The sequence below is a fragment of the Lucilia sericata genome, unplaced genomic scaffold, assembly GCF_015586225.1.
Source record: "Lucilia sericata isolate MDLA Ls3-8-SP2 unplaced genomic scaffold, ASM1558622v1 Contig001626F_arrow, whole genome shotgun sequence".
NCBI classification, from domain to species: Eukaryota; Metazoa; Arthropoda; class Insecta; order Diptera; family Calliphoridae; genus Lucilia; species Lucilia sericata.
The window spans coordinates 28334-51132 of NW_023995541.1; the positions used below are offsets into that span (position 1 = coordinate 28334).

The 22799-nt window shown below is 31.9% G+C and overlaps 1 pseudogene; it reads left to right on the forward strand.

The window, feature by feature from the left end:
- The window catches only part of LOC119612208, a 46588-nt pseudogene extending 24670 nt beyond the window's left edge, over window positions 1-21918 (forward strand).
- Window positions 21919-22799: the final 881 nt, after the last annotated feature.

Genomic DNA, 22799 nt, shown 5'->3' on the forward strand with positions numbered 1-22799 from the left:
TAGTCTAGTCTATAGTCTAGTCTATAGTCTAGTCTATAGTCTAGTCATAGTCTAGTCTATAGTCTAGTCTATAGTCTAGTCTATAGTCTAGTCTATAGTCTAGTCTATAGTCTAGTCTATAGTCTAGTCTATAGTCTAGTCTATAGTCTAGTCTATAGTCTAGTCTATAGTCTAGTCTATAGTCTAGTCTATAGTCTAGTCTATAGTCTTGTCTATAGTCTAGTCTATAGTCTAGTCTATAGTCTAGTCTATAGTCTAGTCTATAGTCTAGTCTATAGTCTAGTCTATAGTCTAGTCTATAGTCTAGTCTATAGTCTAGTCTATAGTCTAGTCTATAGTCTAGTCTATAGTCTAGTCTATAGTCTAGTCTATAGTCTAGTCTAGTCTAGTCTATAGTCTAGTCTATAGTCTAGTCTATAGTCTAGTCTATAGTCTAGTCTATAGTCTAGTCTATAGTCTAGTCTATAGTCTAGTCTATAGTCTAGTCTATAGTCTAGTCTATAGTCTAGTCTATAGTCTAGTCTATAGTCTAGTCTATAGTCTAGTCTATAGTCTAGTCTATAGTCTAGTCTATAGTAGTCTATAGTCTAGTCTATAGTCTAGTCTATAGTCTAGTCTATAGTCTAGTCTATAGTCTAGTCTATAGTCTAGTCTATAGTCTTGTCTATAGTCTAGTCTATAGTCTAGTCTATAGTCTAGTCTATAGTCTAGTCTATAGTCTAGTCTATAGTCTGTCTATAGTCTAGTCTATAGTCTAGTCTATAGTCTAGTCTATAGTCTAGTCTATAGTCTAGTCTATAGTCTAGTCTATAGTCTAGTCTATAGTCTAGTCCATAGTCTAGTCTATAGTCTAGTCTATAGTCTAGTCTATAGTCTAGTCTATAGTCTAGTCTATAGTCTAGTCTATAGTCTAGTCTATAGTCTAGTCTATAGTCTAGTCTATAGTCTAGTCTATAGTCTAGTCTATAGTCTAGTCTATAGTCTAGTCTATAGTCTAGTCTATAGTCTAGTCTATAGTCTAGTCTATAGTCTAGTCTATAGTCTAGTCTATAGTCTAGTCTATAGTCTAGTCTATAGTCTAGTCTATAGTCTAGTCTATAGTCTAGTCTATAGTCTAGTCTATAGTCTAGTCTATAGTCTAGTCTATAGTCTAGTCTATAGTCTAGTCTATAGTCTAGTCTATAGTCTAGTCTATAGTCTAGTCTATAGTCTAGTCTATAGTCTAGTCTATAGTCTAGTCTATAGTCTAGTCTATAGTCTAGTCTATAGTCTAGTCTATAGTCTAGTCTATAGTCTAGTCTATAGTCTAGTCTATAGTCTAGTCTATAGTCTAGTCTATAGTCTAGTCTATAGTCTAGTCTATAGTCTAGTCTATAGTCTAGTCTATAGTCTAGTCTATAGTCTAGTCTATAGTCTAGTCTATAGTCTAGTCTATAGTCTAGTCTATAGTCTAGTCTAGTCTAGTCTATAGTCTAGTCTATAGTCTAGTCTATAGTCTAGTCTATAGTCTAGTCTATAGTCTAGTCTATAGTCTAGTCTATAGTCTAGTCTATAGTCTAGTCTATAGTCTAGTCTATAGTCTAGTCTATAGTCTAGTCTATAGTCTAGTCTATAGTCGTCTATAGTCTAGTCTAGTCTAGTCTATAGTCTAGTCTATAGTCTAGTCTATATTCTAGTCTATAGTCTAGTCTATAGTCTAGTCTATAGTCTAGTCTATAGTCTAGTCTATAGTCTAGTCTATAGTCTAGTCTATAGTCTAGTCTATAGTCTAGTCTATATTCTAGTCTATAGTCTAGTCTATAGTCTAGTCTATAGTCTAGTCTATAGTCTAGTCTATAGTCTAGTCTAGTCTAGTCTATAGTCTAGTCTATAGTCTAGTCTATAGTCTAGTCTATAGTCTAGTCTATAGTCTAGTCTATAGTCTAGTCTATAGTCTAGTCTATAGTCTAGTCTATAGTCTAGTCTATAGTCTAGTCTAGTCTATAGTCTAGTCTAGTCTATAGTCTAGTCTAGTCTATAGTCTAGTCTAGTCTATAGTCTAGTCTAGTCTATAGTCTAGTCTATAGTCTAGTCTATAGTCTAGTCTATAGTCTAGTCTATAGTCTAGTCTATAGTCTAGTCTATAGTCTAGTCTATAGTCTAGTCTATAGTCTAGTCTATAGTCTAGTCTATAGTCTAGTCTATAGTCTAGTCTATAGTCTAGTCTATAGTCTAGTCTATAGTCTAGTCTATAGTCTAGTCTATAGTCTAGTCTATAGTCTAGTCTATAGTCTAGTCTATAGTCTAGTCTATAGTCTAGTCTATAGTCTAGTCTATAGTCTAGTCTATAGTCTAGTCTATAGTCTAGTCTATAGTCTAGTCTATAGTCTAGTCTATAGTCTAGTCTATAGTCTAGTCTATAGTCTAGTCTATAGTCTAGTCTATAGTCTAGTCTATAGTCTAGTCTATAGTCTAGTCTATAGTCTAGTCTATAGTCTAGTCTATAGTCTAGTCTATAGTCTAGTCTATAGTCTAGTCTATAGTAGTCTATAGTCTAGTCTATAGTCTAGTCTATAGTCTAGTCTATAGTCTAGATAGTCTAGTCTATAGTCTAGTCTATAGTCTAGTCTATAGTCTAGTCTATAGTCTAGTCTACAGTCTAGTCCATAGTCTAGTCTATAGTCTAGTCTATAGTCTAGTCTATAGTCTAGTCTATAGTCTAGTCTATAGTCAAGTCTATAGTCTAGTCTATAGTCTAGTCTATAGTCTAGTCTATAGTCTAGTCTATAGTCTAGTCTATAGTCTAGTCTATAGTCTAGTCTATAGTCTAGTCTATAGTCTAGTCTATAGTCTATAGTCTAGTCTATATTCTAGTCTATAGTCTAGTCTATAGTCTAGTCTATAGTCTAGTCTATAGTCTAGTCTATAGTCTAGTCTATAGTCTAGTCTATAGTCTAGTCTATAGTCTAGTCTATAGTCTAGTCCATAGTCTAGTCTATAGTCTAGTCTATAGTCTAGTCTATAGTCTAGTCTATAGTCTAGTCTATAGTCTAGTCTATAGTCTAGTCTATAGTCAAGTCTATATTCTAGTCTATAGTCTAGTCTATAGTCTAGTCTATAGTCTAGTCTATAGTCTAGTCTATAGTCTAGTCTATAGTCTAGTCTATAGTCTAGTCTATAGTCTAGTCTATAGTCTAGTCTATAGTCTAGTCTATAGTCTAGTCTATAGTCTAGTCTATAGTCTAGTCTATAGTCTAGTCTATAGTCTAGTCTATAGTCTAGTCTATAGTCTAGTCTATAGTCTAGTCTATAGTCTAGTCTATAGTCTAGTCTATAGTCTAGTCTATAGTCTAGTCTATAGTCTAGTCTATAGTCTAGTCTACAGTCTAGTATATAGTCTAGTCTATATTCTAGTCTATATTCTAGTCTATAGTCTAGTCTATAGTCTAGTCTATAGTCTAGTCTATAGTCTAGTCTACAGTCTAGTATATAGTCTAGTCTATAGTCTAGTCTACAGTCTAGTATAGTCTAGTCTATAGTCTAGTCTATAGTCTAGTCTATAATATTTTCTATAGTCTAGTCTATAGTCTAGCCTATACTCTAGTATTGTCTAGCTTATAGTGTAGTCTGTAGTGTAGTCTATATTCTATATTCTATAATCTAGTTTATAGTTTAGTCTACTGTCTAGTCTACACTCTAGTCTACAATCTAGTCTACAGTCTAGTCTACAGTCTAGTCTATAGTCTAGTCTTGAGATGCGTTGTTTCTAACAACAATGGACTGCTGTTGTTAGAAAAAAACAATCTCTTTCTAAATGACAAATTAATGGCTTGGTTCATTGAAATCAGTGGTTGGCACAAAGAGAACATGTTATAGGACTTTTTCAAAAACTTTAGACATATGTAGACGTTTTTTGAAAGTTTTAAATCTACGGATTAAGTATTGTTTAGAAAGTATATTTCTTTCGTCCTCTGTTATTTAGAGTTGCTGATCTCTGTTTTAAACTGTAAAAAATATATAACTTTTCTAGTTGTTGGTACTATAAACTCGTTACTGAAATGTGCGTGTGGTTGCTTGTGGTTAAAGGTAGTAGTTTTTTAAAGCTGCTGTTGTGTTGCATATTTACCACCATATCATGGCACCAGAAGGTTGCAAGAAAAAACTTTATATTTTTATGGTTTTAGTCTTTTTTTCCAAACACACACACACACACACTGACAGTATTTATACAACTTTGTGTGTGTTTCCTGTTTCATTTTATTTTTATATATTTTTTCATTTCAGAAAATTTACTGACTAGTTTTTTAAAGTTTTATTTTTTTAAACTCTGGGGCATCGTAAAATTTATACAGATATACAATTCAACTAAAATTGGTGAAAACATTTATTTACATTTAAGTAGTAGTAGTTTTATAAATACTAGTACTGAGTGTGTGTGTGTGGTCATAGATCCTTGTAGGGGGGGTTAAGTAATACCTTATGGTTATTTTTCTAGTTTTGTTGTAGTTTTATTCGAAAAAATAATAAATTAATAAAACATTTTGTTAAATATGTGTATACAAAAAAACGTTTGCTAATTATATGTATGATTCATTTTAATATCTCAGTTATAAATTAATTTACAGTAATTTATATTTACGACTACAACACATATTATAATGCTTATAATAGCATTTAGTAGACTATTTATAATACCATAACAATTTTGGGACAAAATAATAAAAGCATAAAATACATTTGTTTAAAAGAGAAAAAATAACTATTTTTCTCATTTAAATAAATCTAAATTTGTATAAATTTGTTGTAGCACCGGTGCATCAAAGTTATATCAGATCGGTCTCAGCCAAAACTCATCTTTAGATACTAAAGATGCATTTTAGAAACGAAAATAATTTTGTTGTGTTCTACGGTCGGCCCACATAACTGTTTAAGAGAAAGATTTTCATTTACTACTTAGAACATATTCAGACAATTTACAATTCATCAGATTAATTTCTGCATTTCTTTTTGGCTGCAGTTGCTACTGGAATAAAGGCAACATACAAATTGCAATTGAAAACAAATATCAATTAAATATTTAATGGTTTGAGAAGAACACTAGAAATGTATTTTAGACTCATTAACACTGTACAGTAGAGTGGGTAGTGAAAAAATTTATAGTTTTTAAACAATTTGTTTTTTTATTCCCATCAGAAATTGTAAATCCATTTCTAGCTTACTGTAGCTGATTTTACAAATCTGTTTTAGGCTGTCAACATATTAAAATAAATATAACCCAGCAAACCTAAAATCAATGATTTGAAATCAGAACTGAACTAGAACTGAACTAGCACTGAACTAGAACTGAACTAGAACTGAACTAGAACTGAACTAGAACTGAACTAGAACTGAACTAGAACTGAACTAGAACTGAACTAGAACTGAACTAGAACTGAACTAGAACTGAACGAACTGAACTAGAACTGAACTAGAACTGAACTAGAACTGAACTAGAACTGAACTAGAACTGAACTAGAACTGAACTAGAACTGAACTAGAACTGAACTAGAACTGAACTAGAACTGAACTAGAACTGAACTAGAACTGAACTAGAACTGAACTAGAACTGAACTAGAACTGAACTAGAACTGAACTAGAACTGAACTAGAACTGAACTAGAACTGAACTAGAACTGAACTAGAACTGAACTAGAACTGAACTAGAACTGAACTAGAACTGAACTAGAACTGAACTAGAACTGAACTAGAACTGAACTAACTGAACTAGAACTGAACTAGAACTGAACTAGAACTGAACTAGAACTGAACTAGAACTGAACTAGAACTGAACTAGAACTGAACTAGAACTGAACTAGAACTGAACTAGAACTGAACTAGAACTGAACTAGAACTGAACGAGAACTGAACTAGAACTGAACTAGAACTGAACTAGAACTGAACTAGAACTGAACTAGAACTGAACTAGAACTGAACTAGAACTGAACTAGAACTGAACTAGAACTGAACTAGAACTGAACTAGAACTGAACTAGAACTGAACTAGAACTGAACTAGAACTGAACTAGAACTAGAACTGAACTAGAACTGAACTAGAACTGAACTAGAACTGAACTAGAACTGAACTAGAACTGAACTAGAACTGAACTAGAACTGAACTAGAACTGAACTAGAACTGAACTAGAACTGAACTAGAACTGAACTAGAACTGCTAGAACTGAACTAGAACTGAACTAGAACTGAACTAGAACTGAACTAGAACTGAACTAGAACTGAACTAGAACTGAACTAGAACTGAACTAGAACTGAACTAGAACTGAACTAGAACTGAACTAGAACTGAACTAGAACTGAACTAGAACTGAACTAGAACTGAACTAGAACTGAACTAGAACTGAACTAGAACTGAACTAGAACTGAACTAGAACTGAACTAGAACTGAACTAGAACTGAACTAGAACTGAACTAGAACTGAACTAGAACTGAACTAGAACTGAACTAGAACTGAACTAGAACTGAACTAGAACTGAACTAGAACTGAACTAGAACTGAACTAGAACTGAACTAGAACTGAACTAGAACTGAACTAGAACTGAACTAGAACTGAACTAGAACTGAACTAGAACTGAACTAGAACTGAACTAGAACTGAACTAGAACTGAACTAGAACTGAACTAGAACTGAACTAGAACTGAACTAGAACTGAACTAGAACTGAACTAGAACTGAACTAGAACTGAACTAGAACTGAACTAGAACTGAACTAGAACTGAACTAGAACTGAACTAGAACTGAACTAGAACTGAACTAGAACTGAACTAGAACTGAACTAGAACTGAACTAGAACTGAACTAGAACTGAACTAGAACTGAACTAGAACTGAACTAGAACTGAACTAGAACTGAACTAGAACTGAACTAGAACTGAACTAGAACTGAACTAGAACTGAACTAGAACTGAACTAGAACTGAACTAGAACTGAACTAGAACTGAACTAGAACTGAACTAGAACTGAACTAGAACTGAACTAGAACTGAACTAGAACTGAACTAGAACTGAACTAGAACTGAACTAGAACTGAACTAGAACTGAACTAGAACTGAACTAGAACTGAACTAGAACTGAACTAGAACTGAACTAGAACTGAACTAGAACTGAACTAGAACTGAACTAGAACTGAACTAGAACTGAACTAGAACTGAACTAGAACTGAACTAGAACTGAACTAGAACTGAACTAGAACTGAACTAGAACTGAACTAGAACTGAACTAGAACTGAACTAGAACTGAACTAGAACTGAACTAGAACTGAACTAGAACTGAACTAGAACTGAACTAGAACTGAACTAGAACTGAACTAGAACTGAACTAGAACTGAGAACTGAACTACTGAACTAGAACTGAACTAGAACTGAACTAGAACTGAACTAGAACTGAACTAGAACTGAACTAGAACTGAACTAGAACTGAACTAGAACTGAACTAGATCTGAACTAGAACTGAACTAGAACTGAACTGGAACTGAACTAGAATGAACTAGAACTGAACTAGAACTGAACTAGAACTTGTTCACTGGGATTTGAATGATTTTGTTTTAGTGTCTGCTGCTGTTTGCTAGTTTTAATGCTGCCAGCAGTTTTTTTAAATGCTATCGGCATCATTTTACCATTCCATGGTATTAGCCTAGTGGGTTTAAATACTCATCATTGAATTGTTTTCATTCGTTTTTTGTTGTTGTTGTTGTGCTAAAACATTTCTGCCTGAATGGATTTTGTATAGTTAAACTCCTCCTTATGATGTTTTGCTTTTCTGTTCTTTTTTTTTAAGTATGGAAAATTATGATTGGCCTTGCAGTTAAATTATTGTACTAAAGTGAAATTTTGTTTTCATATACATACATTTATTTTCACACAAACTAAAGTGAACACTCAAGAGAAATGTTTGCAAGAATTAAAAATAAAACTGAACAGCTTCAAGGCAGTAGTAAGAAAATGAGTTGATAAAATTTTAATGAGCAACAATTGCACTAATTTATAATGAATGAAAAAATATAATAACAAAATCTAAATCGATGGTTACAAACGTATTGCAATTAAGATTTAATTAAACCTCATTTATTGCAGATTTAGAAATACTAATTTATAATAATTTTCTTTCGTTTTTTTATTTTCAGGTAACTATGATCAAGTTTGTATTTTACAAATGGGACAAAATTACAAATCACAAGCCTATAAAAAGTCGTTTTTATTAAGCCATTGATCTCAAATTTAAAATTGTATGAAGTCTTTATAGTAGAGGATTAGGTGAGCTATTGTAATTGTAATTATTTTATTAATTTTCAAAATTTAGTTTTATTTCCTATCCATTGCAATATAATAATTATCCAAAATTTTTCAAGCTAAACTTTAATAAATATTTTAATAATTTACGCAATTAATTTAATATTTTATAAAATTATAATGCGTGACCTTTTTAAAAAAAATTAATTAAAAAAAAAACAAACAAAAACCAAGAATAAGACGTAAATAAATTTTAAAATTTTTAGCTCAAGGAGCTGTTTATACAACTTTATGTTTGTTCAAAATACAAGTATTTCATATAAAATTTTTTACATTTTTCTTCACTTGTTTGTTGGTCGTTCTTTGAAATTGAAATTTATGCTTGACACACAATTTTATTTAAAACACAATTTTTTTTGCTTTGTTGTTTTTTTGTGGTGTCAGTGTTTATGGCAATAATTACTTGTTAATTAATGATATAAAAACATGAGGACATGCGTCTGTCTGTCCATCCGTCTGTCCATCTATCTAAAGGGCTGTTTGTTGGCCTGGGCTCAGTTTCATTGTTTTATAGGTCTTTTGCCATAAGGGGTGTTCTCGTTGTCGTTGTTGTAGTCATTCAAATATTGTTGACTTTTTGTTATAACAAGTACCTTTAAAGTGAGCCAAAACAAGCACTTATAGATAGATTATTATTATTATTATTATTATTACAGCAGAGCAGTAGCAAATAGCAACAGTAATTATGAAAATTCAAAAAGAGAAAAATTGTAAAAATTATGGAGAAAAACATTGCGCATTTACACTTGAGGAAGGGTTAACTTAAAATTTATAGGCTAGACTAAAGACTGGACTATAGGACTAGTATAAAGACTAGACCTAAAGACTCGACTAAAGACTAGACTAAAGACTAAATTAAACACTAGACTATAAACAAGACTTAAATTAGCCTATAGAATAGACTAGACTAGACTATAGACTAGACTATAGACTAGACTATAGACTAGACTATAGACTAGACTATTGACTAAAACTATTGACTAGTAGACTACTATAGACTAGACTATAGACTAGACTATAGACTAGACTATAGACTAGACTATAGACTAGACTATAGACTAGACTATAGACTAGACTATAGACTAGACTATAGACTAGACTATAGACTAGACTATAGACTAGACTATAGACTAGACTATAGACTAGACTATAGACTAGACTATTGACTAGACTATAGACTAGACTATAGACTAGACTATAGACTAGACTATAGACTAGACTATAGACTAGACTATAGACTAGACTATAGACTAGACTATAGACTAGACTATAGACTAGACTATAGACTAGACTATAGACTAGACTATAGACTAGACTATAGACTAGACTATAGACTAGACTATAGACTAGACTATAGACTAGACTATAGACTAGACTATAGACTAGACTATAGACTAGACTATAGACTAGACTATAGACTAGACTATAGACTAGACTATAGACTAGACTATAGACTAGACTATAGACTAGACTATAGACTAGACTATAGACTAGACTATCTAGACTATAGTCTAGACTGAACTAGAACTGAACTAGAACTGAACTAGAACTGACTAGACTGAACTAGAACTGAACTAGAACTGAACTGAACTGACTAGAACTGAACTATGAACTAGAACTGAACTAGAACTGAACTAGAACTGAACTAGAACTGAACTAGAACTGAACTAGACTGAACTAGAACTGAACTAGAACTGAACTAGAACTGAACTAGAACTGAACTAGAACTGAACTAGAACTGAACTAGAACTGAACTAGAACTGAACTAGAACGACTGAACTAGAACTGAACTAGAACTGAACTAGAACTGAAACTAGAACTGAACTAGAACTGAACTAGAACTGAACTAGAACTGAACTAGAACTGAACTAGAACTGAAAACTAGAACTGAACTAGAACTGAACTAGAACTGAACTAGAACTGAACTAGAACTGAACTAGAACTGAACTAGAACTGAACTAGAACTGAACTAGAACTGAACTAGAACTGAACTAGAACTGAACTAGAACTGAACTAGAACTGAACTAGAACTGAACTCGAACTGAACTAGAACTGAACTAGAACTGAACTAGAACTGAACTAGAACTGAACTAGAACTGAACTAGAACTGAACTAGAACTGAACTAGACTGAACTAGAACTGAACTAGAACTGAACTAGAACTGAACTAGAACTGAACTAGAACTGAACTAGAACTGAACTAGAAACTGAACTAGAACTGAACTAGATCTGAACTAGAACTGAACTAGAACTGAACTGGAACTGAACTAGAACTGAACTAGAACTGAACTAGAACTGAACTAGAACTTGTTCACTGGGATTTGAATGATTTTGTTTTAGTGTCTGCTGCTGTTTGCTAGTTTTAATGCTGCCAGCAGTTTTTTTTAAATGCTATCGGCATCATTTTACCATTCCATGGTATTAGCCTAGTGGGTTTAAATACTCATCATTGAATTGTTTTCATTCGTTTTTTGTTGTTGTTGTTGTGCTAAAACATTTCTGCCTGAATGGATTTTGTATAGTTAAACTCCTCCTTATGATGTTTTGCTTTTCTGTTCTTTTTTTTAAGTATGGAAAATTATGATTGGCCTTGCAGTTAAATTATTGTACTAAAGTGAAAATTTTGTTTTTCATATACATACATTTATTTTCAACAAACTAAAGTGAACACTCAAGAGAAATGTTTGCAAGAATTAAAAATAAAACTGAAACAGCTTCAAGGCAGTAGTAAGAAAATGAGTTGATAAAATTTTAATGAGCAACAATTGCACTAATTTATAATGAAAAAATAAATACAAAATCTAAATCGATGGTTACAAACGTATTGCAAATTAAGATTTAATTAAACCTCATTTTAATTGCAGATTTAGAAATACTAATTTATAATAATTTTCTTCGTTTTTTTATTTTCAGGTAACTATGATCAAGTTTGTATTTTACAAATGGGACAAAATTACAAATCACAAGCCTATAAAAAGTCGTTTTTATTAAGCCATTGATCTCAAATTTAAAATTGTATGAAGTCTTTATAGTAGAGGATTAGGTGAGCTTATTGTAATTGTAATTATTTTATTAATTTTCAAAATTTAGTTTTATTTCCTATCCATTGCAATATAAAATTATCCAAAATTTTTCAAGCTAAACTTTAATAAATATTTTAATAATTTACGCAATTAATTTAATATTTTATAAAATTATAATGCGTGACCTTTTTAAAAAAAATTAATTAAAAAAAAAAAAAAAACCCAAGAATAAGACGTAAATAAATTTTAAAATTTTTAGCTCAAGGAGCTGTTTATACAACTTTATGTTTGTTCAAAAATACAAGTATTTCATATAAAATTTTTTTACATTTTTCTTCACTTGTTTGTTGGTCGTTCTTTGAAATTGAAATTTATGCTTGACACACAATTTTATTTAACAACAATTTTTTTTGCTTTGTTGTTTTTTTGTGGTGTCAGTGTTTATGGCAATAATTACTTGTTAATTAATGATATAAAAACATGAGGACATGCGTCTGTCTGTCCATCCGTCTGTCCATCTATCTAAAGGGCTGTTTGTTGGCCTGGGCTCAGTTTCATTGTTTTATAGGTCTTTTGCCATAAGGGGTGTTCTCGTTGTCGTTGTTGTAGTCATTCAAATATTGTTGACTTTTTGTTATAACAAGTACCTTTAAAGTGAGCCAAACAAGCACTTATAGATAGATTATTATTATTATTATTATTATTACACAGCAGAGCAGTAGCAAATAGCAACAGTAATTATGAAAATTCAAAAAGAGAAAAATGTAAAAATTATGGAGAAAAACATTGCGCATTTCACTTGAGGAAGGGTTAACTTAAAATTTATAGGCTAGACTAAAGACTGGACTATAGACTAGTATAAAGACTAGACTAAACTCGACTAAAGACTAGACTAAAGACTAAATTAAACACTAGACTATAAACAAGACTTTAAATTAGCCTATAGACTAGACTATAGACTAGACTATAGACTAGACTATAGACTAGACTATAGACTAGACTATAGACTAGACTATTGACTAAACTATTGACTAGACTATAGACTAGACTATAGACTAGACTATAGACTAGACTATAGACTAGACTATAGACTAGACTATAGACTAGACTATAGACTAGACTATAGACTAGACTATAGACTAGACTATAGACTAGACTATAGACTAGACTATAGACTAGACTATAGACTAGACTATAGACTAGACTATTGACTAGACTATAGACTAGACTATAGACTAGTATAGACTAGACTATAGACTAGACTATAGACTGACTATAGACTAGACTATAGACTAGACTATAGACTAGACTATAGACTAGACTAGAGACTATAGACTACTATAGACTAGACTATAGACTAGACTATAGACTAGACTATAGACTAGACTATAGACTAGACTATAGACTAGACTATAGACTAGACTATAGACTAGACTATAGACTAGACTATAGACTAGACTATAGACTAGACTATAGACTAGACTATAGACTAGACTATAGACTAGACTATAGACTAGACTATAGACTAGACTATAGACTAGACTATAGACTAGACTATAGACTAGACTATAGACTAGACTATAGACTAGACTATAGACTAGACTATAGACTAGACTATAGACTAGACTATAGACTAGACTATAGACTAGACTATAGACTAGACTATAGACTAGACTATAGACTAGACTATAGACTAGACTATAGACTAGACTATAGACTAGACTATAGACTAGACTATAGACTAGACTATAGACTAGACTATAGACTAGACTATAGACTAGACTATAACTAGACTATAGACTAGACTATAGACTAGACTATAGACTAGACTATAGACTAGACTATAGACTAGACTATAGACTAGACTATAGACTAGACTATAGACTAGACTATAGACTAGACTATAGACTAGACTATAGACTAGACTATAGACTAGACTATAGACTAGACTATAGACTAGACTATAGACTACTATAGACTAGACTATAGACTAGACTATAGACTAGACTATAGACTAGACTATAGACTGACTATAGACTAGACTATAGACTAGACTATAGACTAGACTATAGACTAGACTATAGACTAGACTATAGACTAGACTATAGACTAGACTATAGACTAGACTATAGACTAGACTATAGACTAGACTATAGACTAGACTATAGACTAGACTATGGACTAGACTATAGACTAGACTATAGACTAGACTATAGACTAGACTATAGACTAGACTATAGACTAGACTATAGACTAGACTATAGACTAGACTATACTAGACTAGACTAGACTATAGACTAGACTATAGACTAGACTATAGACTAGACTATAGACTAGACTATAGACTAGACTATAGACTAGACTATAGACTAGACTATAGACTAGACTATAGACTAGACTATAGACTAGACTATAGACTAGACTATAGACTAGACTATAGACTAGACTATAGACTAGACTATAGACTAGACTATAGACTAGACTATAGACTAGACTATAGACTAGACTATAGACTAGACTATAGACTAGACTATAGACTAGACTATAGACTAGACTATAGACTAGACTATAGACTAGACTATAGACTAGACTATAGACTAGACTATAGACTAGACTATAGACTAGACTATAGACTAGACTATAGACTAGACTATAGACTAGACTATAGACTAGACTATAGACTAGACTATAGACTAGACTATAGACTAGACTATAGACTAGACTATAGACTAGACTATAGACTAGACTATAGACTAGACTATAGACTAGACTATAGACTAGACTAGACTAGACTACTAGACTATAGACTAGACTATAGACTAGACTATAGACTAGACATAGACTAGACTATAGACTAGACTATAGACTAGACTATAGACTAGACTATAGACTAGACTATAGACTAGACTATAGACTAGACTATAGACTAGACTATAGACTAGACATAGACTAGACTATAGACTAGACTATAGACTAGACTATAGACTAGACTATAGACTAGAACTATAGACTAGACTATAGACTAGACTATAGACTAGACTAATAGACTAGACTAGCTAGACTATAGACTAGACTATAGACTACGACTATAGACTAGACTATAGACTAGACTATAGACTACAAACTAGGCTATAGACTACAGGCTAGTGTTCGATCTGTTAGAATCCATCCCTAAATTTTTCGACGCCATCTTTAACATTTCTGCCCATAATTATACATATGGAGCTGTATATGCCCCCAGCAGTCTGATTTGTTTTAAATAAGTAGTTAGTTTGTTGGGCTCTCCATGTTAGCATAAGCATTTTTTTAGTTTAAGAGTATAATTTAGTTTAAGTACAGTTTTATATATTAAGAATACATTCTTACACACACAAATATTACAATTACATTACAAGACCCCAGTAGATTTATCCTAGAACCATGTATACGTTTTATTCATAATTTTTCTTGAATCGAATTTTATTAGTAGTAGTAACTTTAATATTTAAATAACTAATTTCTTAGCACAAGCATGATAGATAAAAGTATTGGGATTGGAGTTACCCCGAACTGCAGGGTTGTTTGAGAGTGTTTTGCTTAAAAGTATGCTGATGTTTGCTCAAGACATTTTTATATTTCATGATAAAGATGATGATGTTGATGCTTTTGCAAAATGTTGAACTCAAGAGCAAACAAACAGTGATAAAGAGACAGAGAGATATAACAAGGAGTATATTTGCTGTTATTTTTAATGTTGTATGCCTCACATATAGAGCATTGATAGTAATACTAGTGATAATATATGAAGCGTATGCATGTGTCTGTGATTTGCAAACTTGAATAAACAATTTGAAATTTATCAATGAAAAGTAATGGAAAAAACATTATATTGAATATTAAAGCATAATTTAAGGCTGATGGTAAGAAAATTAGAAAATTATTTTATGTTCTTATGGATATCTTATTAGTTACAATATTAAGTATGAGATTTTATTTTGAGGCCCTTTATATTTTAGAAAGCCTTTGAATAATGGCTATGATTTATAACACATTGATAAAATCAACATTTGCACACATACATATGCACATAAATCTTTGTTTACAAGCAGTGTAAATTAACTGAAGTGTGTTAAATTAACGCGGTTGTTAACTGAAACAAAAGTATTTACATTTATATTAAAACCATAAAAGGGATTATAATGAAATTTTAATTAATCACAAGCACAGTTGTAGGTATTAAAAATCAGCGCATAAACATATAAAAATTAAACATAATGTATAAATATACAAACATATAATTTGCTTATTTACGTTTGATTTATAAAGTAACAACTTTTTAAAGGATTTTTTCTAAAATAAAATTTCATCAATTTCTCTGCAAACCTTATTATTATTATTAACATTGAATGTTAAATAAAAACACTGCATAAATTTCTTTTCACCTAAACGTGTAACTTTTTAGTGTCAAGGTTTGTGACACGTGTGGCAACAAGCTCATTTTTTTCAATTAATATATACTCTGCCTAAGATGATAAATTTTATGTCAATTTTTCCAAAGTATCAATATTTACATTGAATTTTTAGTGAAATTTCTTTGTAAACTGATTTTTTTCCTATTTTCAAACTTAATTCCACTGAGACGTATGAGTGTTTGTTTTTTTGTATGAAAATTAATTAGAGCATTAAGAAATATTGCGTATACGTCTTGTAAATTATGTTAATGAGATTTTCTAGGAAATTTTAGGTAGCAGAAAGAAATAATTCTAAATAGGTTTAAGTGACAATTAATTAAATTTTTAGAGGATCCTAAGATAGCTGTAACACTTTAAGGGGAGTTGGGGTATTATGAGTTTGTGTTAATATTATTTAGGCTTAAAATAACCTTAAAGTATATGAAACACTTTTTTTCTAGTCTATAGTCTAGTCCAGGGGTCGGCAAACTACGGCTCGCGAGCCAAATGCGGCTCTTTGGATGTGGAGCTATGGCTCTTTAGTTTCATACACATATTTTATTTATTTTGTAAAAAAAATATTTATATATTTTAAAATCTTTCCGAATCGATTAACGAGCAGTGTATTAAAACTAACAAAACAATTCTCAAACGTTTCTACAATATACACAACTTTTTAACTTTGCTTAATCGTTCTGTACATGAGCGAAACAAAAACATATACTTTTTTAATGAAAAAGAAAGAAAACAACACAATTAGCTATTCGCTCATTTCCTTTTCTTTGCCCTTACAATCACTCATTTGAGAGTAAATCCTCATTGAGCCATTTGGAATTTGTATTGGAAGAGTTAGGTAAAAAGTCAACTAACAAAGGAAAATTTAGAGTCATTTTTGAAACTTTAAACAACAAGTTATGATCCAAACTTTCTAAAGCCACACAAACCTATCACTCCCATTGAATTTGTTTCATGTACAAGTTAATATTGTAAGAAAATGTTGGATTCTTTAAAGTGTTAATTGAAAAGTTCCTATAAACAAATGGGGTATCATAGCGCTCCTACGAAGTGCCATTAAATAAGATGTAAAACATGATCATACATTCCGAAATTTTCGTGTTTTTCGAATTAAAACATATTTTTGGAAATTTAAGATATAGTAATTAATTAATAATGTGGAGAGTTTGGATACAGTTAAATACTAAAAACTTGGTCTATTTGAAGACTTTAATCTTTTTTAAATAATTTTATATTTTTTGCACGCTTTATATTGGTGTTGGTCAATTATGGTTCGATGTTCGCAATATATCATATAAAAAAACTTATGCAAATTTTATCTCGATTGCTGCCTAATTAATATACATAACTATGACACTTTATACTATATTATGGCAGATGCCCTTAAATGATATCACTGTCGCCCCACTCTAATAAACTTTTATATCTTTATATAACAAGTGTTAAAAAACGCATTCGAATAACCCACATAAATTCAAAAAGTATTTTTAGTCAAAATCTATAAGAAAGATTCCTTGCAGAATTGTCTTGCAGATAATTAAACAAAAAATATGTTTTTGAAGTGAATTCATAACGTTTTTGTAATGTTTTAATAAACAACATTTTGTGGCTCTTTTTAAAACCATATTTTGTAAACTGTAAATTTTTGGCTCTTCCGACTCAAAAGTCTAGTCTATAGTCTAGTCTAGTCTATAGTCTAGTCTAGTCTAGTCTATAGTCTAGTCTATAGTCTAGTCTATAGTCTAGTCTATAGTCTAGTCTATAGTCTAGTCTATGTCTAGTCTATAGTCTATCTATAGTCTGTCTATAGTCTAGTCTAGTAGTCTAGTCTATAGTCTATGTCTAGTCTATAGTCTAGTCTATAGTCTAGTCTATAGTCTAGTCTATAGTCCTAGTCCTATAGTCTAGTCTATAGTCTAGTCTATAGTCTAGTCTATAGTCTAGTCTATAGTCTAGTCTATAGTCTAGTCTATAGTCTAGTCTATAGTCTAGTCTATAGTCTAGTCTATAGTCTAGTCCTATAGTCTAGTCTATAGTCTAGTCTATAGTCTAGTCTATAGTCTAGTCATAGTCTAGTCTATAGTCTAGTCTATAGCTTATCTCTAGGTCTAGTCTATAGTCTAGTCTAGTAGTCTAGTCATAGTCTAGCTCTATAGTCTAGTCTATAGTCTAGTCTATAGTCTAGTCTATAGTCTAGTCTATAGTCTAGTCCTATAGTCTAGTCTATAGTCTAGGTCTATAGTCGAGTCTATAGTCGAGGTCTATAGTCTAGTCCTATATCTAGTGCTATAGTCCTAGTCTATAGGTCTAGTCTATAGTCTAGTCTTATAGTCTAAGTCTATATCTAAGTCTATAGTCTAGGTCTATAGTCTAGTCTAGAGTCTAGATCTAATAGTCTAGTCTAATAGTCTAAGTCTATAGTCTAGTCTATAGTCTAGTCTATAGTCTAGTCTATAGTCTAGTCTATAGTCTAGTCTATAGTCTAGTTCTATAGTCTAGTCAATATTAGTCTAGATCGTTCTAGTCTATAGTCGTAGGTCTATATAGTCTAGTCATAAGTCCTAGTCTATAGTCTAGTCTATAGTCTAGTCTATAGTCTAGTCTATAGTCTAGTCTATAGTCTAGTCTATCTAGTCTATAGTCTAGTCTATAGTCTAGTCTATAGTCTAGTCTATAGTCTAGTCTATAGTCTAGTCTATAGTCTAGTCTATAGTCTAGTCTATAGTCTAGTCTATAGTCTAGTCTATAGTCTAGTCTATAGTCTAGTCTATAGTCTAGTCTATAGTCTAGTCTATAGTCTAGTCTATAGTCTAGTCTATAGTCTAGTCTATAGTCTAGTCTATAGTCTAGTCTATAGTCTAGTCTATAGTCTAGTCTATAGTCTAGTCTATAGTCTAGTCTATAGTCTAGTCTATAGTCTAGTCTATAGTCTAGTCTATAGTCTAGTCTATAGTCTAGTCTATAGTCTAGTCTATAGTCTAGTCTATAGTCTAGTCTATAGTCTAGTCTATAGTCTAGTCTATAGTCTAGTCTATAGTCTAGTCTATAGTCTAGTCTATAGTCTAGTCTATAGTCTAGTCTATAGTCTATAGTCTAGTCTATAGTCTAGTCTAGTCTATAGTCTAGTATCTATAGTCTAGTCTAGTCTATAGTCTAGTCTATAGTCTAGTCTATAGTCTAGTCTATAGTCTAGTTATAGTCTAGTCTATAGTCTAGTCATAGTAGTCTAGTCTATAGTCTAGTCTATAGTCTAGTCTATAGTCTAGTCTATAGTCTAGTCTATAGTCTAGTCTAGTCTATAGTCTAGTCTATAGTCTAGTCTATAGTCTAGTCTATAGTCTAGTCTATAGTCTAGTCTATAGTCTAGTCTATAGTCTAGTCTATAGTCTAGTCTATAGTCTAGTCTATAGTCTATTCTATAGTCTAGTCTATAGTCTAGTCTATAGTCTAGTCTATAGTCTAGTCTATAGTCTAGTCTATAGTCTAGTCTATAGTAGTCTATAGTCTAGTCTATAGTCTAGTCTATAGTCTAGTCTATAGTCTAGTCTATAGTCTAGTCTATAGTCTAGTCTATAGTCTAGTCTATAGTCTAGTCTATAGTCTAGTCTATAGTCTATAGTATATCTAGTCTAGTCTATAGTCTAGTCTATAGTCTAGTCTATAGTCTAGTCTATAGTCTAGTCTATAGTCTAGTCTATAGTCTAGTCTATAGTCTAGTCTATAGTCTAGTCTATAGTCTAGTCTATAGTCTAGTCTATAGTCTAGTCTATAGTCTAGTCTATAGTCTAGTCTATAGTCTAGTCTATAGTCTAGTCTATAGTCTAGTCTATAGTCTAGTCTATAGTCTAGTCTATAGTCTATAGTCTAGTCTATAGTCTAGTCTATAGTCTAGTCTATAGTCTAGTCTATAGTCTAGTCTATAGTCTAGTCTATAGTCTAGTCTATAGTCTAGTCTATAGTCTAGTCTATAGTCTAGTCTATAGTCTAGTCTATAGTCTAGTCTATAGTCTAGTCTATAGTCTAGTCTATAGTAGTCTATAGTCTAGTCTATAGTCTAGTCTATAGTCTAGTCTATCTAGTCTATAGTCTAGTCTATAGTCTAGTCTATAGTCTAGTCTATAGTCTAGTCTATAGTCTAGTCTATAGTCTAGTCTATAGTCTAGTCTATAGTCTAGTCTATAGTCTAGTCTATAGTCTAGTCTATAGTCTAGTCTATAGTCTAGTCTATAGTCTAGTCTATAGTCTAGTCTAGTCTAGTCTATAGTCTAGTCTATAGTCTAGTCTATAGTCTAGTCTATAGTCTAGTCTATCTAGTCTATAGTCTAGTCTATAGTCTAGTCTATAGTCTAGTCTATCTAGTCTATAGTCTAGTCTATAGTCTAGTCTATAGTCTATTCTAGGTTATAAATTTCCAACAAATAATAAATTAAATGATTGAATAATTGTTAACGAATTAAAATTTTCTATTTATTTTCCCACTTTTCCGCCCTTTTCCTCCTACTTGTTTTAAACCACAATTCTTTGGTCATGCCTTTTGTAAATTATCTATCATTTCGTGCAGCATCATATTTAGCGATTATAATGACTTGACTTTGGGGACATGTTTATTTGACCACAAGTTACTAATCCTCCTCAATGACAAATTATCAACAAACAACAATTAACTGAATATTTGTTAAACATTAATATAAAGTTATTAAGATACAATACAATAGCTGCAGGCGTTTTGAAAAAAATCTAATAATTTCTTTAGTTTCTTAGATAAACTGAAAAATTTGTCATAAAATTATTAATTTTTTCTTAATCTATTATATTTACAGATTATTTTCCCCATACACCCCATCCCCTTTTTTGAAACAGTTTGGTAACAAGAAGAAATTAAAATCCACGCAACCTAATTTTAAATACCCAATACTTGATTTAAAAAACAAAAAAAAACAACAACCAAACAACAAAATGTCTAAAGTACCCATTTCCGCAAATGAAAAAACAGGAACCGGAAATTCCTGAATTTAATTCCGTGGTAACACAATTGAAACAAGCCTCTGCTGGGGCAGCCTCAGGTTTTATAACTCGATTCCTAACACAACCATTCGATGTACTGAAAATACGTTTTCAACTGCAAGTGGAACCGGTGTGTAAACATACGCCTATCCTAGCTAATGGTGCAAGACAAATGCCTCCAACCTCGAAATATACATCGATGATGCAAGCCTCCCGTTTAATATACAAAGAAGCAGGGACTTTTGGCCTTTGGAAGGGACAACAATGCTGGACAACTATTGACCATTATATATACGGTATTATCAATTTTGGTCTTACGAACAAATTGGACTAAAATTGCGCCACTATGAGAACTTGCGCGAGCGCAAACATTTAAGGAAATTTCTTAGTGGCGGCTTGGCTGGTTGTGTGGGCACTACCATCTCTATGCCGTTTGATGTCATAAGGACTCGTGTTATCGGCCAGGATCCTCATCTTAAGGAAACAAGTATTTTTAAATTAGTTCCCAGCATCATTGAAAAAAGAGGGATTCTATGGCATTTTCCGTGGTCTGGGTACCACTCTCATACAAATCGGTCCTCTCATCGGTTTCAACTTTATGTTTCTATCACCAATTGAACGATATTTACAAAAATATGGTCAGCGCTGATCACCATCAACCGCCTGTTTTGTGGGGCCTTGTCAATGGCTGTATGGCTGGTGTTTATTTCCAAAGTGGTGGTTTATCCTCTAGACTTCATTAGAAACGTTTGCAACTGCAGGGTTTCCAGGAATCACGCAAAACCTTTGGCCGCAATCAGAAATGTGCCAACATTAAGGAGTGTGTTCGTGTTACCTTGCGGGAGGAAGGTGTTATGGGTTTCTATAAGGGCATGTATCCGACATTGTTTAAGAGTGGCCTAACGACTGCTTTATACTTTAGTTTCTATGACATTTTTAAGGAGCTGTGGGTACCCGAAGTCAGTGATGATTAAGTATGGACTAAATATATTTTAAGATGAAATATTTCCTTGATTTATGAAAAACACAAAGCAAAAGAAAACTATAAAAGTAATAACGAATGATGCTCAAATATTTAAAAACTTTGATTAAGTAATAAAATTAATTATAAAATAAAAACTAAAGATTAAAATAAATTGTTTTGTTGTTGTTTTTGTTTTGTTATTTGGGTTAAGAAGGGTTAAAGAAAAAGTAGAATTGGTTTCAAAAAGGTTTAATAAGGTGCAAAATGTAAACTTAATAATTCGTCTCTTGTACATAAAATAGTCTTTGAATTAAAACTGAATTTGCACAGAACTAGAACTGAATTTGAACTGAACTAGAACTGAACTAGAACAGAACTAGAACTAGAACTGAACTAGAACAGAACTAGAACTAGAACTGAACTAGAACTGAACTAGAACTGAACTAGAACTGAACTAGAACTGAACTAGAACTGAACTAGAACTGAACTAGAACTGAACTAGAACTGAACTAGAACTGAACTAGAACTGAACTAGAACTGAACTAGAACTGAACTAGAACTGAACTGAAGAACTAGAACTGAACTAGAACTGAACTAGAACTGAACTAGAACTGAACTAGAACTGAACTAGAACTGAACTAGAACTGAACTAGAACTGAACTAGAACTGAACTAGAACTGAACTAGAACTGAACTAGAACTGAACTAGAACTGAACTAGAACTGAACTAGAACTGAACTAGAACTGAACTAGAACTAGAACTGAACTAGAACTGAACTAGAACTGAACTAGAACTGAACTAGAACTGAACTAGAACTGAACTAGAACTGAACTAGAACTGAACTAGAACTGAACTAGAACTAGAACTGAACTAGAACTGAACTAGAACTGAACTAGAACTGAACTAGAACTGAACTAGAACTGAACTAGAACTGAACTAGAACTGAACTAGAACTGAACTAGAACTGAACTAGAACTGAACTAGAACTGAACTAGAACTGAACTAGAACTGAACTAGAACTGAACTAGAACTGAACTAGAACTGAACTAGAAC